We start from the raw sequence: 15,412 nt of genomic DNA, 5'->3' as shown, positions 1-15,412 counted from the left end.
ACAGCCCGGTAATGCGGAGGTGCTCCAGGGAGCCCCCCAGCCGCACTACACGCTCCATGCTAATTTGCTAGACGCCATTAACCAGCTTGGCCTGAGTCCTTGGATAATAGTAAATCAAGCTCGGCCTTACCAGACCCTAGGCACACAACAGCACTCAAAAGTGTCCCACGGATCATTTCAACATGACCGGCAAGAGTTTAAATGCACACATCTTTCCGTACAGCGATTCCAATGTTAGCATCACACCATGCAGAGATATGGACACGGCTGTGCACAGAAATCATATGATGTGGACACTCATCACAGCCCCATTTGTAATATCAAGAAGTATGCAGTAACTTCCTTAAACGGCCATCATTAGGGAACTGGTTGAAAAAGTTTGTCTTTGCAAAGGGGTAAATTGTGAGGGGGATTTATGTAGGGGCAGGGGAACATCCTTGGCTTATCATTTAGTGGATAAAGCAAGCCGATTCCCCACTCTCCTCCCCCTGAGGGGGAAAAAGGAAAAATGAAAGCATCCAAGTGTCTCTCTCTCTCTCTCTCTCTCTCTCTCTCTCTCTCTCTCCTTCTCTCTTTGCTTCTGTGACAGAATTCTCAAGAGAAAAAGTTCCAAAAAGGGCTGGAGCAAAGTACTTGGAGCACAAGGGTGAGACCTGATTTTGTATCCAGCTGTGATCCTACAGGTGCAGTGGAACCCAGCTGTGATGCTACAGGTGTCATGGCAGTGCCCATCTATGATCCTACAGGTGTAGCAGTGCCCATCTGTGATCCTACCACTTGCTTCTATGGAGAGATGGGAGATGGGAATCAGAAAGTAGAAGCTCATTGGCTAGCTAGCCTGGCACCCTCAGTGGTGAATGATGAGATCCTGTCTCAGATGCTGTAGAAGGTGAGGACCAACACCCAAGATCTGACCCGCACACAAGTGCCATTGCACAAGAATGCAAGATGCCCAAATGATTTCTAAAAGATGGAAAGATTCTGGCTCCCAGTTTCAGAGATTTAAGTCCCCTGTGTGCTGGCTCCATGTTTCTGGGCCAGTGATGAGGTAGAGCTTCCAGGTGTGCTGGAGCACAGCAGCTCACCTCCCTGTGGTCAGGAAGCAGAAGCCAATCAGGCCTGAGTTAGTCACTCTTTTCTTTGGTTCTATCCTGCCTTCTGGCCATGGGATGGTACCTCTGCATTCAGGGCAGGTCTTTTTCCCAGAGTCAATCTTCTCTGCAAATGTACTCTCCGATAGATCTAGAAGTGGTATTATTTACCAATCTCCCAGGTCTTTCTCCAGACAGCGGAGTTGACAATCAAGATTAACTGTCACACAGGCCTTGATGCATCAGGACATGTTCTCTATAGGCAGAATGCCTTGGTTCTGGGTCTGGCTATAGTACCTACTTGCTGGTTACCATAGGAATATGAAGGAGGCCTTGGGTTCCCATTTAGCAAAATGAGACCAGAGAGAACCTTCTCAGGGGCACATGATGGATTCTCATAAAACTATCAGACAAACCATCAAGTGTCAACCCCGGGGAACTGGCTGGGAGGGAAAAAGAGAACCTTCATTTTATAACAGCTCCTTCCTGACTACTTTGTATTTTTGATGAGACCACTTAAATGGGCTTTAAAAAATCCTTTTATCCATGTGTGTATGTGTGGATCTGTATGAATGTCCCATGACCTTCCAGGGAGTCTCCCCCTTTGCCCTCTTATCTCCTCATGGGAGCACCCAGAGAACAGATAAGCGAGCTGCCACACCCATATTTCTCGTGGGTTCTAGGGCTATAGATCCACATGGTTTCTGAGTTCCTACTGAACTGTATCCCCAGGCACTGAGTGGCTATTTTAAACAGATGTGTTCTGGGCTGGGGTTCTAGCTGAGTGGAAAAGTCCTCTGATTGCATGCTCAACCCACAGCACTGTAAAAACGATATAACACCCCCCCCCCCCGCAAGGAGAACCTGTGTATCAGTAGAAGTCAACCTTGCCATTCCCTCAGTAGGTGGGGATTATCAGTAAACTCAGACACTTATAAGATGGAGACTTATCTTGGGGGAGGGAGGCCCACCAAAAGGTGACTCCTACCTGGAAGGAGAACTCTGTCTATAGGAAGCCACCACAAACTTCAGAATCCTTTACACAAATGGCTACTTCCAACGGACCCACACTTAGAGACTTGACCATGCCATGGCTTTTGCCAGCTGGAGACGGTGCCCCTGGAATGCTCCTTTAAAAGCTCAAACGTTGCCAAAAGAAACATTGTTCTGGTTGAAACCTGATTAGGGGTCCCTGGTCTCCTTTTCTCACAATGGTTATTTCACAAAGTTCAAGGCCAAGGCCTTCCTTCGCCTGCTCAGGAAAGCAACTCTTGACCTAACAACAGCAGTGGTGAAAACGTTTCTCGGCAGCCATCTCCTTTAAAAGCAAACAAGCATAGGCTAGCCCTTTGACTTCCTGGTCTCCATGGGAAAAGTCTAGCCTTGCTTCAAATTGAGAAAAAAAAGAATGACCTCTTATCAAGATCATAAGAGAAGGCAGACATAGTTATACTTCCCTAAATTCCTACCTGGGACAGAGGCAGGAGGATTGCAGTTCAAGACCTGCCTAGGCTGGGTGCTGTACTGTGCATTGTCAGGTGACCAGCAATGTCTCTGGTTCTACCCGCTCGATGCTAGTAGTATTGCCATTGGGCATTCCGGAAGTGGCAACCAGAAATATCTCTAGGCGTTGTCAAATATCTCTTAGGAGTGGGGTGTGGTAAGAGTGTGTGGACACACTTGGTAAAGATGCAAAAAATTTTGATTAGAAAATAATGCTACAACTGGCCACTAACCAGTTAAGGGGTATCTGGAATTCAGTTCTCAAACACAAGTGGGGGACATTTCAGGCTCTCATTACTCAGATCCATGATGGTACACATGGAGAAGACACAAAAGGGGCCCAGAACCTGGCATACTTCCAGACTTGAGACACAGAAGAAGATTAATAAATACAATGATTCAGGAAATGAATGTTGTCCCGGTCAGCCTGCTATTCCAGGTAAGAAGTTAAGAAATTTAATAAGAAAATTGATCTCTACGCACACGGAGGAAGGGAATCTAATGAGCAACAAGCCAGGCAGATTCAAAAAGCCTCCAATTATTCTCCCTAATATAGGCTCGACCATTTTCGAACACGATTATAGACTTGAAACCCCACAGGGGAATTCAGTGGAAATCATTTAAACCTTTATTTGATGCGAAACCTCTGACCCAAGCAATTCATAGCGCAATTTACAAAGGGGAGCCTGGAAGATTTGACAGTAACATCATTTTGGGTTTTGTTGACAAATGGTCAATAGAAATAATCACTGGTGGCATCTTAAATTAGATCCGAATTCAAATAAGAACCGAGAAAGTTCCCAGAGGGCACAAGACCGGAAACTGTATTATCCAATATACAGTGCTCATTACCAACCTGAAAGTAAATTTGACTTTGATTAAATTTGTAGATAAGACAAAAGCAAGTGAGGCATGGAAAACGCAGGATGCAAATTAAAGTTAAAATGATGGAGTCCAAAATATTTGCGAACTTTGATCAGAATTCAGTCAGGTGAAATTTAGTGTGAGAAGAGAAAAAGATTCCATAGATAGGCTGGGTCACTTGTGAGTGCCTTAGTAATCGGAGAACAAACACTGGGGGAGGCGGGGAGGTGGTGGATAAGCGCCAGGGAGCCTTGGTACTCCACCCACACACCTTGGAAGGTGGATTAATAACAGCAGATCGTGTTGAAGGAGGTTTTGTAGCAGAGGAAGTAAGACGTGGCAGATCAAACCCGCTATTTCTGAAATTCCACCGAGAGCCAAGTTTTGCTTCAGGAAAATGGAAATGCTGCTGAAGCTGGTGCCGTAGTGTGGCTACAAGATGACTCGATGATTTGTCCTCTACCCTCTCTTCCTCTTCCCATCCACTCCTCCTCTCCTCCTTTGCCTCCTCCTTCACCATCAGCTCCACACACAGGCAAAGAAAAGCAATTATTTTGCTTTTTAAATTTCCCCTTTTGCTCTTCACGGCTACTCTCTTCACCCCTCCCATTCCCCTCGGAGAAACTCGAATGCTGAGAGGTTGAGATCCTTGTCCAAGATCCCACACACGCTCAGAGGCAGAGGATTACCAACTGTACGCTTTGGGAAACAGCCTGCAGCATAAGGAACTTGAAGGAAAACCTTGGAGATTTTAAGAGATTTGAGAAGCGATGAATTCTATTTGTAGACAACGTCCTCCGAGTCAAAGGAGGAGGATGTTTGTTTTCCATCTGCTCCAACCTTAGTTTTCAGAACCTCCCTGCATAAACTAGGAATGTATTTAGCTGTAACAAAGACCTGTTAGACAGCGGCTTGGATGCACAGGGGTTTATCACCTGAACCAAAGGACAGAGGGGATAGATACCAAGGATGCTCTTGTGTGCCAGCAAAGCCAATCTTCTGGGTGTCTCCTGCTCCATCTTCTGACAGCACAAGATGGCTGCCAGAGTTCCGCTGGAACATCCACATTAAAGAGTGAAAAGCGAGAGAGAGAATGTGTTTTTATCTTATCCCTTAGTCCAGTGGTTCTCAACCTTCCTAATGCTGTGACTCTTTAATACAGTTCCTCATGCTGTAGTGACCCCCAACTATGAAAGTATTTTTGTTACTACTTCATAACTGTAATTTTGCTACAGCTATCAATCATAATGCAAATATCCATGTTTTCTGATGGACTTAGGTGAATCCTGTAAAAGGTTGTCCAGCCTGAAAGGGGTCAGGACCAACAAGTTGAGAACCATTGTTCAGTCAGAAAGGCAAAGGCTTTCCCAGGAGGCACTTCAGTCTTGCTGTAAGTTCCCATTGGCCATCGTTGCCTGGGGGCAGCAGAAAGTGGGAAGCTGTCATTGAGCACAAGCAGTTTCACTACTGGAGCCTGGGTTTCAGGTTTCTTTACAAAGGTGAAAAGTAGGATATGTGGGTATTGTGGAATATATGGGTACTGGATAACCTTATGACATCTACCACTGTTTCTTAATCCCACCCCACCCCCACCCCCCCATAGCTGGGAAAGCTGAATCCTTGATCTGAGCCCCTGATACACCCTAACTGAAGCGTGGTCCAGGGAGAGCGAGTGTGGACCATCCTCTTGGTTGATGCTCAGTAGACTACGGCGTAAAGAACTGAAGCCACGACTCTGTAGAATCAAGACTACCCCTTTCTGAAGCAGGAGTTTGAGTATTTACTGGATAAGGATCCATCAACCATTGCTATTGTATAAGCAAAGCCAGAGTCAGAAGTCTCCCCAAATATTTGGGAATAAAAGACTCTTAAGACAGGGAGGACAAACTTTTTGTACCAGGAAAAGAGTCTGGCCAAAGATGGCAAACAAACAAAAAACAAATTAAAAAGTTTGGAAACAGCCCAGCTAGCCGTCAACTGGTGAACGAGTAGACAAATTGAGGGACAGCCACACAAGGGAATAGGACTTAGGAGGAAGGGAACAAACATCTGACACACGCAACAGTGTCTGAGTCTCTGAAGCATATGGCAAATGAAGGATGCCAGATGGAAAGGACTCTATACTGTAACACTGCTAATGTGGAATTCTCAAACCCAAACTGGTCCACTGTAGCACAAACCAAAGCTGGAGGAACTATCTGAGGTGACAGGGATGCTCAGTGTCAGCTGCGGTGATCACACACATTTGCAAAACTCCCCGGATGCAGCTTACTGTGCAAGCTACACTTCAGTAAGGTTGATCTGTAGTTTTCGTTGCCGCTGCTTTTTAAATTTTTATTTAAAACCGTTTTCGTACAATATGTTTTGGTCATGTTCTTTCCCATCTCACCAACTCCATGTTCTTTCTCTCATAAAACAAACCAAAACATTAGGAAAAGCAACAGCAACAACAAAAAAAAATCCCCAAAGGAAATAAGAACAGCCAAACCAAAAAATGATCAGTAAGGCAAAGAACCATGCTCACATGTGCACAGGCACCTGCCTGCACACACACAATCACGGAGTCCGTTTTGTGTTGTCCAGCTAGTGGGTGTGAAGTCTGCCCTAGAGCAGAGTTGATATGCCCAGTGACAGCTCTATCGGAGGAAACTGATTGGCCCTTTCTTACTAGGTATCTATTGCAAATAGCTTCTTGTATGGGGTGGAGCTTTCTGTCCACCTCCTCTTCATAGTGCCGGGATTTTTTTCTGGTTGGAACCTGTGTAGATTTTGTGCATACACATCAGTTCCCATGTGTGTTAATTCTGTTGTGTCTGGAAGACATGGTTTCCTCTGGCTCTTAGAGTCTTGCTACCCCCTCTTCTCCTCCTGAGTCCTGAGAGGAGGGGTCTGATAAAGACATCCCATTCAGGACTGAGTGTTCCAATGTCCGTTACTCTCTGCACATTGCCCGTTTATGTATCTCCTTAATAATTACCGTCTACCAGAAAAAGAAGCTTCTCTGATGGGGGTTGGGCAATGCTCCTCTGTGAGTGGAACAATATGTAAGTGGAATCATGTTAGTTCTATGTTCCTTGAGCAGAACAATAGTAGTAGATTTCCCCTAAGCTCCTGACCTCAGGTTCTTGGCCACTTTTGCAGAGTCATGTATGGGTTACGATTCACAGAATGGGCCTTAGAGCGGATTTAAAAATGCTTGGCTATTCCACAACGTTTGTGACACCGTTGGGCCAGTGTATCTTGCAGGCATGTCACTGTTGGAGGTCTCAGAGTTTGTAGCTGGGTGACGGTGGTGGTGATTGCTTTTGTCCTCTAGTTGTGTCCAGAGTGCTGTCCGGCACCATGAACACTTGTCAGAAGAGGTGAAGCTTCACGTGGGCGCCAGCTTGAGTTCTCCATATTTGATGACATCAGTAAGTTGTGCCTTCGGCAATGAGTCCTTAGTTCAGATTATGAAGAGTAACCAATGGTCGTGGCAATAGCCTGTGATGTTTGTGGGCTGGGAGTGGGGTCCATGGGACGGGACCCATTGAACAATGACTCAAAGAGATGTAACCTACGCCCGGGAACTGAAGATTTTGCTTGGTGGCATAAGATGTCTGGTTAGGACATTCTTCCCCCGTTGTATGGTGACTCCATTTAAATTGCTTTCACATAGGTAGATATTTTAGGTTTCCATATTTTTCAAAAGTCATTTAGTGTTAGCATTCTCTTCCCATATCCCTTTCTTTACACGGCCTTTCCATCTTCTTCGTTACTTAACCCTGTTCTAGTTCCTTCTTTATCATCTTCTAACACTGTACTATATTTCCTTTGCCACTGATGCCTTAATACCTATGTAACGTCTGTGGTTATTTGTATTGAAACTCATAAACCTAAACTTTGACAGCTAACATCATAGATAAGAGAATCCATGCAATATTTATGTTTTTTGAATCTGGGTTACCCCACTCAGGATGCTGGTTTCTTGCTCTATCCATTTTTCGGTGAATTTCATGGTTTTCTGTTATTTTTTAAACAGTTGAATAATATTCCACTGTGTGAGTGTACTCCATTTTAATTATCCACTCATCATTTGAAGGACGTCTAGGCTATTTCTAATTTCTGGCTATTATGAATGGAGCAGCAATGAAAGAGCAAGTATCTCTGAAGTAAGATGTCGAGTTCTTTGGATGTATGCCCAAGAGAGGTATGGCTGAATCTTGTGGTAGATCAACTTTCAGCCTTTCGAGGATCTCCCACGATGATTTATGGGAGTAGTTATGCCAGTTTGCACTCCCATCAGCAATGAGTAAGTATTTCCCTCTTCCAGCATGAATGAGCTATCTTGTTATCATTATTTATTGGTCTTGGCCATTCTGACCAAGTAAGATGAAATCTCAAAGCAGTTTTGATTCGTATTTCCCTGATAGATAAGAATGTCGAAAATTTTGAAAGTGTTTCTAAAGCATGATTAATAAAATCTCAGAGACAGATATTGGGATTCAACCTGAAGGTAAAAAAAAAGCTTTGCGTTGGATCTGTAGATTGCCTTTGGTGAGATGGTATTTTCACATTGTTCTTACCAATCCACGAGCATGGGAGATATTTCCATAATCTGGTGTCTTCTTCAATTTCTTTCTTTAGTGTCTTAAAGTTTTTTATTATACAAGTCTTTCATTTGCTTGATTAGAGTTATCCCAAGATATTTCATTTTTTTAAAAAAAATATTGTGAACACAACTATTTTCTTGATTTTTTTCCCAATCCATCTGTCATTTGTAGCTAGGAAAGCTACTGATTTTTATGTGTTTATTTTGTGTTCTGCTATTTTTCTGGAGGTGTTTATCAGCTGTAGAAGTTTCTTGGTGGAGCCTTTAGAGTCTTCTATGTATAAAATCACACAGTCTAAAAATAAAGATACTTTGACCTCCTCCCTTCCTATTTGTATCCTCTGATCTTGTTCAGTTATCTTATTGTTCTAGCTAGGATTTCAAGTACTATGTTGAATAGGTATGGAGAGAATGGACTTTCTGTAAACTGCCTTTATTGTGTTGAGGTATTTCTTATATCTCTACCCATTTTTAAACTTTTATCATGAAGGTATGTTCAGTTTTGTCAAAGATCCTTTTTTGCATTTAATAAGATGATCAAGTGGTTTTTGGTTTCCAGTCTGTTTATGTGATGGATTGTATTTATTGACTTAACTATGTTGAGAAATATATCTGGGATGAAGCCCACTTGATCATGGGATAATCTTGATATGTTCTTAAGTTCAGTTTGAAATTGTTTGGAACTGTGTTCATAAAAGATACTGATTTTTAATTTTCTTTTTTGATGGATCTGTGTGTAGTTTTGGTATCAGGGTAATTATGTCTTCATAAAAATGATTGGAAAATGATCCTCTAGTATCTACTATGGGAAATAGTTTGAGGAGTATGGGATTAACTCTTCTTTGAAAGTCTCCTAGAATTCTTTAATGAGTCTATTTTGTGCTGGTAATTCTTTGGTTAGAAGATTTCTAATTATTGCTTCTTTTTTACTAGGGCTTATAGACCTTCTTAAATTGTTTATTTCATCTTGATTTAACTTTGGTAGGCAGTATATATCAAGAAATTCATCCATCTATTTTGAGTTTTCTACTTTGGTGGAGTAGAGATTTTTTTTTTTAAAGATTTATTTATTTATTACGTGTACAGCATTCCTTCCATGTGTGCCCACATTTCCAGAAGGGGGTGCCAGGTCTCATTATAGATGGCTGTGAGCCACCATGTGGTTGCTGGGAATTGAACTCAGGACCTCTGGAAGAACAGTCAGTGCTCTTAACCACTGAGCCATCTCTCCAGTCCCTGGAGTAGAGATTTTTAAAGTATATCCTTATGATTCTCTGACTTTCCTCAGTATCTGTTGTTATCGCTCCTTTTTATCTGTAATTTTATTAATTTGGAGTTCCTCTTTCTGTCTTTTTGTTAATTTGGATAAAAGCTTACCAATCTTGCTGATGTCCTTAAAGAATAAACACTTCATTGATTCTTTTGTTTGTTTCTCTTTCATTGATTTCATCCCTAATTTTGATTATTTCTTCCCATATACTCTTTTTGGATATTATTTCTTCTTGATTTTTAGAACTTTCAAGTGTATCATTAAGTTATTAATATCTGATTTCACTAGGTTTTGGTTTTGTTTGAGTTTTGTATGTGTATATATAGGCACTTAGTGCTATAAATTTGCCTCTTAGAACTGCCTTCACTATGCCCCAAAGGTTTAGGTACATTGAATTTCCATTCAATTCTATTCTAACAGTGTTTTAAATTTCCTTCTTGACCCAACTTTCATTCAGTGGTGAGTTGTTCAGCTTCCAATGAATTTTTATAATTATTGTTGTTTCTATTGTTGTTAATATCCAGCTTTAATTCATGGTGGTCAGATAGGATGAGGATTTATTTCCATTTTTTAAAAAAATATATCTGTTGAAGACTGCTTTGTGTCCTAAGATGTGGTCAATTCTGGAGAAACTTCCATGGGCTGTGGAGAAGAAAATGTATCATTTAGTGTTTGGGCGGAACGTTCTATAGATTCTCTTATGTCCATTTGATTTACAACTTTATTTAACTCCAGAATTTCTCTGTTTAGTTTATGTCTGGAGGACTTGTCTGTTGGTGAAAGTGGGGTGCTGAAATCACCCACTATCACTGTGTTAGAGTCAATATGTGATTTTACCTGTAGTAGTGTTTCTTTTATAAACTTGGGAGCCCTTCGGTTCGGTGCATAAATGTTTAGAATTGTAATGTCCTCTTGGATTTCTCCTGGGATGAGTATGTCCTTCACTATCTCTCCTGATTTTTTCCTTTAGGAATACCTGCCAATTTATAGAGCAGTTCTCTACCAGGAACACACATCGACCACATTTACCTGGGACCCAGAACTGCTCTTTACCAGGGACCCCACAATCACCACACTTGGCTGAGACTTGGGGACACTACAGCTGTCATCCTTGGCTTGGACCCAAACTGGGCAACAGTAGCCAAAGAACATAACACCCCTCTAATTAAGGATAAGACTGGCGATCTACACCAAAGAAGCACCTTAAAAATTGTGACTCCAGATGCCTTCACCTCCTTTCTATGTCTGACTAGTTGAAGGCTGAATAGGCAAAAGCAGGAATATATTTGGAAGCTCGACGTTCAATTTAAACCACAAATGAACTCTTCCCTGAGTCTGCCGCTGCTGTGCATTTTGGTGGGCCTGCTGTCTCAGTTAGGTTTCCACTGCTGTGATGAAACCCCATGACATTAACTGGGGAGGAAAGGGTTTATTCCAGCTTACACGTCCAGGCAGCAGTCCATCACAGAAAGAGGTTAGGGTGGGAAATCAAAGCAGGAATGTGGAGTCAGAAACTGAAGCCAAGGCCACAGAGGAGTGCTGCTCGCAGCCTTCTCCCTCATAGCTTGCGCAGACTGCTTTCTTATACACCCCAGCACCACCTACCCAACAGTGGCACCGCCCACAGTGAAGTAGGCCTTTCCACATCAATCATCAATCAAGAAAATATTCTATAGACTTCTCTACAAGTCAGTCTGGTGGAAGCATTTTCTCCGCTGAGATGCCCTCTTCCCAGATGACTCGTCATTTGAGTCAGCTGGTGTCAAGTTGACAAAATACTAGCCAACACACTTGCAAGTTTTCAAAAATCACTTGGGTCAGTGATTTGAAATAAAACCTCCTAAAAATAGATATACAGACAAATAATTTATAGACATATGGATAATGGATAAAGAGAGATACATACATACATATAGACAAAGACAGAAAATAGATATTCATTTTCTGTTGATTCTCTTCCTTTTAAAAAAGATTTCTTTATTTTCATTTTATTTGTGTGGATGTTTTCCTTGCATGCATGTCTGTATACCATGAACATGCTCGCAGTGCCTGCAAAGGCCAGGAGAGAGCATTGCATTCCCTGGGAATGGATTAACACACAGTTGTTAATTGTTACCTGGGTGCTGGGAATTGAATCCAGGTCCTCTGGGAGAGCACCCAGTGTTCTAAATCACTGAGCCATCTCTCTAGACCCCACTATTGATTCTCTTTCTCTTGGGACCCTGGAATAATTCAGAAAGATTGAAACTAGACAGAGTAGTGACACTCTAGACCAGTAGTCTCACCCTGAGGGTCACAACCCTGTGCGGTGTTGAATGACTTTTCTAAACGTGTCACCTAAGACCATCAGAAAATGCAAATATTTACATTATTATTCATAACAGTAGCAAAATTACAGTTATGAAACCACAACAAAAGTATCTTTATGACTGGGGTCACCACAACATGAGGAACTCTATTAGAAGATCACAACACCAGCAAGGTTGAGAACCACCACTGCTCTATACCTTGCGTGTATAAGTTATCTCTCCAAAGTTTAGTATCAAAGAGGAGTGGGCTGCACCAGTTAGGAGAGTCTAGTGATCCCACCACCAGCATACACTTACAGTTCACGGAACTCATCCGAGAAAAGTACTCTATGCCTCATTATTAAAAATTAAATTAGGCATCAACGCCATTCCTATTCTGCCACAAATGCTACTTGCCATCAGCAGGCGATGTATTCCAGATTCCACAGAGTGCGTTAAACCTCCCCACTCCTACGCAATGCTCTGGATACCTACAGAGTACCTCTGTTTTGTCTCAGGTGACAACTGAAGCGGGTCACACTACTGTGAACCTCAGGGGGCGGGGATAGGTGGCTCGGGCCTGAGTAATGACACCTAAGATTGTTCTCTGGGTCCACGCACACACACATACCCATGCACACACCTACACCCACACACACATGCACACACACGAAGATTCCAGTGTTGACGGGAAGGACTATGAGCCATTGCCACATCACGTGCGGTGAAGGCTGTTTTAAGCCCTTTTCCAATAGGTTGCTTGCCCTGACCTTATTCGCTCCATCGCCCTGGTGTAAGCAGGCTTGGAGAAAGCCTGTTCACACAACATGATGAGGCTTCAGCAGCTGGGCCCAGTGCTTTTGGAACCTCCCCAGGGGCCCTGCGTAGAGGCTTGCATATCCTTGGCCCTTCCAGATACCCTCATTTCGGCGATAATACAATATACCGGTCTGAATTCCTGGGTGCCATCAAGTGCTAGGCGCCATCAAGAAGGAGGGCAAAGGAGATGGATGGATGCCTTCTTGATTTAATAAGTCAAATCAGATTCGACTAAATAGCATTTCAGAGATTTTTTCTGAATAATTTTGTCATTGGGAACTTGCTATAAAACTTGCTTGGCAACTTAGCCTGGCCTCAGCTGAGAGAGTCCAGCTGGAGAAGCTGGCCATTGGGAAGGAGCCTTCAGGGGTGATCATGCATTGTGGCTGTGTCGTCGGTTCTTAAAAAAAGAGTCTGTGAAGTGGTTTCAGAGCCTTCTCTGCAGAAGGAGCCGTAGCAAAAAGAATCAGAGTTGTTCTATCCTAGCATGGTCTTCACCTACGCTCCTGAAACTGTTACCTACCCCGGTCAACCTCAAGGTCACCCGAAGAATGGTTATCTTAGCCAGCTGAAGTTTGACCATCACTTTTGAAACCTCTCAGCCTTCTCCAGGCCGGGTTGACCCAGAGCACACAATGACTCTTATGTTCCCAGGCCTGGGTCTTTTGACCAGAGGTTTACTGATGTAAGTAAATGTGGAAAGTTCTGGAAAGGCAGCTTTCTCGTTCACCTGATCCCCTAATCACTGATTACTTTCCTCTGGGAAGGAGTGAAGGGGTTGTGAGTTTGTAGTCATTCCCAGCGCTCCTATCCCTCACCATCCCTACTTTTAAGGAGACAAGAAGCCACCCTGGGAAAGTATTCAGTACAGATGGGATGGGGATGAGCCATCATTCCCTGTGAGGGGCTGTTGGTGGGGTAAGGTGTCTCCAGTCCACAGAAGAGCAGAGGCACACATTTATAAGTACTCAAGGCTCTGTCATGAGGAGAGGAGGGAAGGACAGAGTAGGCCTATGAATTAGAAGAGTATGGAGAGACACAGTTCTCTAGAAGATTCCCTCTGTTGAAATATATTTTTTTTTAATGTAGGCTTGTCCAGCTATGACGGGGTGCATTCTCTAATCCTGGGCAAGTCCAAGGATGGACACCAAGAGCATCCAGTGAAGATGGAGTTTCAGAGGATGAGGAGTTAGGGAGTAAGAGGTTTCAGCTGGACCCATGATAATGCTTGAAGACCTTTGACGATTACAGCCTCTGGGAGCTGTTGGTGTTCAGAGAGTAGAGGCTATGATGCATAGACAGCTCCCACCACAAAGACCCATCCAGCTCCAGTTATGCACAATGTCAGGCTGAGAAAGCTGGCTCCAGAAACTATAAGCACGGATGGTGCCAGGTAATCACCCCCTCCCAACTGTCTGGTAGCCCAGACGACGGTGGAAGTTAATTAATGATATACATGGACTCTCCAGAACTCACAAGGATTGTGTGGTAAGATTCTGAAGCTGAAGCTCAGAAGTGTATTTTTTCCCTTTAGACTATATTTTGGGATTCTGGCCATCTTTATTGTCACCAAAACTATGATTCTGTTATTCTCTAAAAAAGCAGAATTTCTGTTCCCACTGCTTCCACCTACTACTGCACACAAGCTGGGAGGTGATGCACACAAATTGAGGGAGGCAGTGTGCGCGCACGCGTGTTTAGAGCGGCACAAAATAAGCAAACTGAGGGGTTTGTGGCAAAATTTACCTCAATGGCTTCTAAAAATCACCCCCCCATATCATTTCTAAAATTATCTTTCATAGTTCTTTTTATGTCTTCTGGGTGGTGGAATTTGTCAACTCCCAAACAAGCTACAAAGGAGCTTGTTTCTGCCAGATCACTCACGCTCAGAGCCCAAGGAGCAGATGGAGCTGAGGTTAGCTCTTGGATCTGCTGATTGCCTTCTAGGTCCTAGACAAGTTATTCAACCTTTTCTGGACGTCAGTTTCCTCATTTATAAAATGGGATGACCAGCCCTAGCCTCAAAGCATAGCTGTGAAGCTTACATAAGCATAGACATATAACCACCACAGCCCCTGCTATATAGCAGGCACGAATGGCAAAATTATTACTTGTATAGTCGCCTCCTTGGAAGACCTAGATAACATTTAACAGTGGGATAGGTGCTGAAAAAGGAATTACGTCATCTTGGAACACACACTAATGCAGAAATCAGTTTGCCCTAGAGATACTGCTCTACTGTTAAAGGCAAAAATCAAGCAGCTGTCTGTTAGTAGATACACAGCTGTCCACTAGCTCTCCTGATACCACAAGGAGGAAGGTATTGCCAGCTCATTTACAGATAAAGACCCTGAAACTGCAGCCCAGTGACTGGTCTGAGGTCACACGATAGCTCATAACCCGCAAAAACGAATGGGATTCCACGTGGAACTGAGCCATGAGCCCCCACCTACTGCCTCTGATCCTATCCTAACATCCTCCTTCTCAGCTTCGTTCCCTGCTGGGGTTTGAGTCTGGGGAGTCTTGGAGCATCGTCCTGTATTAAGAATGACCCGCAGACTCTTTCTTAGCAGCTAGTGTCTGCACAACTGGCATCAGCTTAAGGTCAATCTCCTCAGTAGGCTACGCTGATTTAGTAAAACCAGTCCCTTAAGATCCCAGCACTGAGAAAGGACGGGACACAGGCTCCCATCCCTAACCCAGAAGTTATCTCCAATTGATCATTGGTCATGGTACACTTAAGGGCAGGTCTCATGCCCAGCAGTGGATGACCAACACAAAATGGGCTCAACGGTATTTTTGGAGGCTTTCTTTTTTTCTTTTTCCCTTCCTTTCTTCCTTCTTTCCTTCCTTCCTTCCTTCCTTCCTTCCTTCCTTCCTTCCTTCCTTCCTTCCTTCCTTCCTTCCTCCCTCCCTCCCTCCCTCCCCTCCTCTTTCTTTCTTTCTTTCTTTCTTTCTTTCTTTCTTTCTTTCTTTCTTTCTTTCC

This window comes from Chionomys nivalis, chromosome 14, assembly GCF_950005125.1.
Source record: "Chionomys nivalis chromosome 14, mChiNiv1.1, whole genome shotgun sequence".
Lineage (NCBI taxonomy): Eukaryota > Metazoa > Chordata > Mammalia > Rodentia > Cricetidae > Chionomys > Chionomys nivalis.
The sequence above is the reverse complement of the archived record's forward strand: the minus strand, read 5'-3'. Positions refer to the sequence as shown.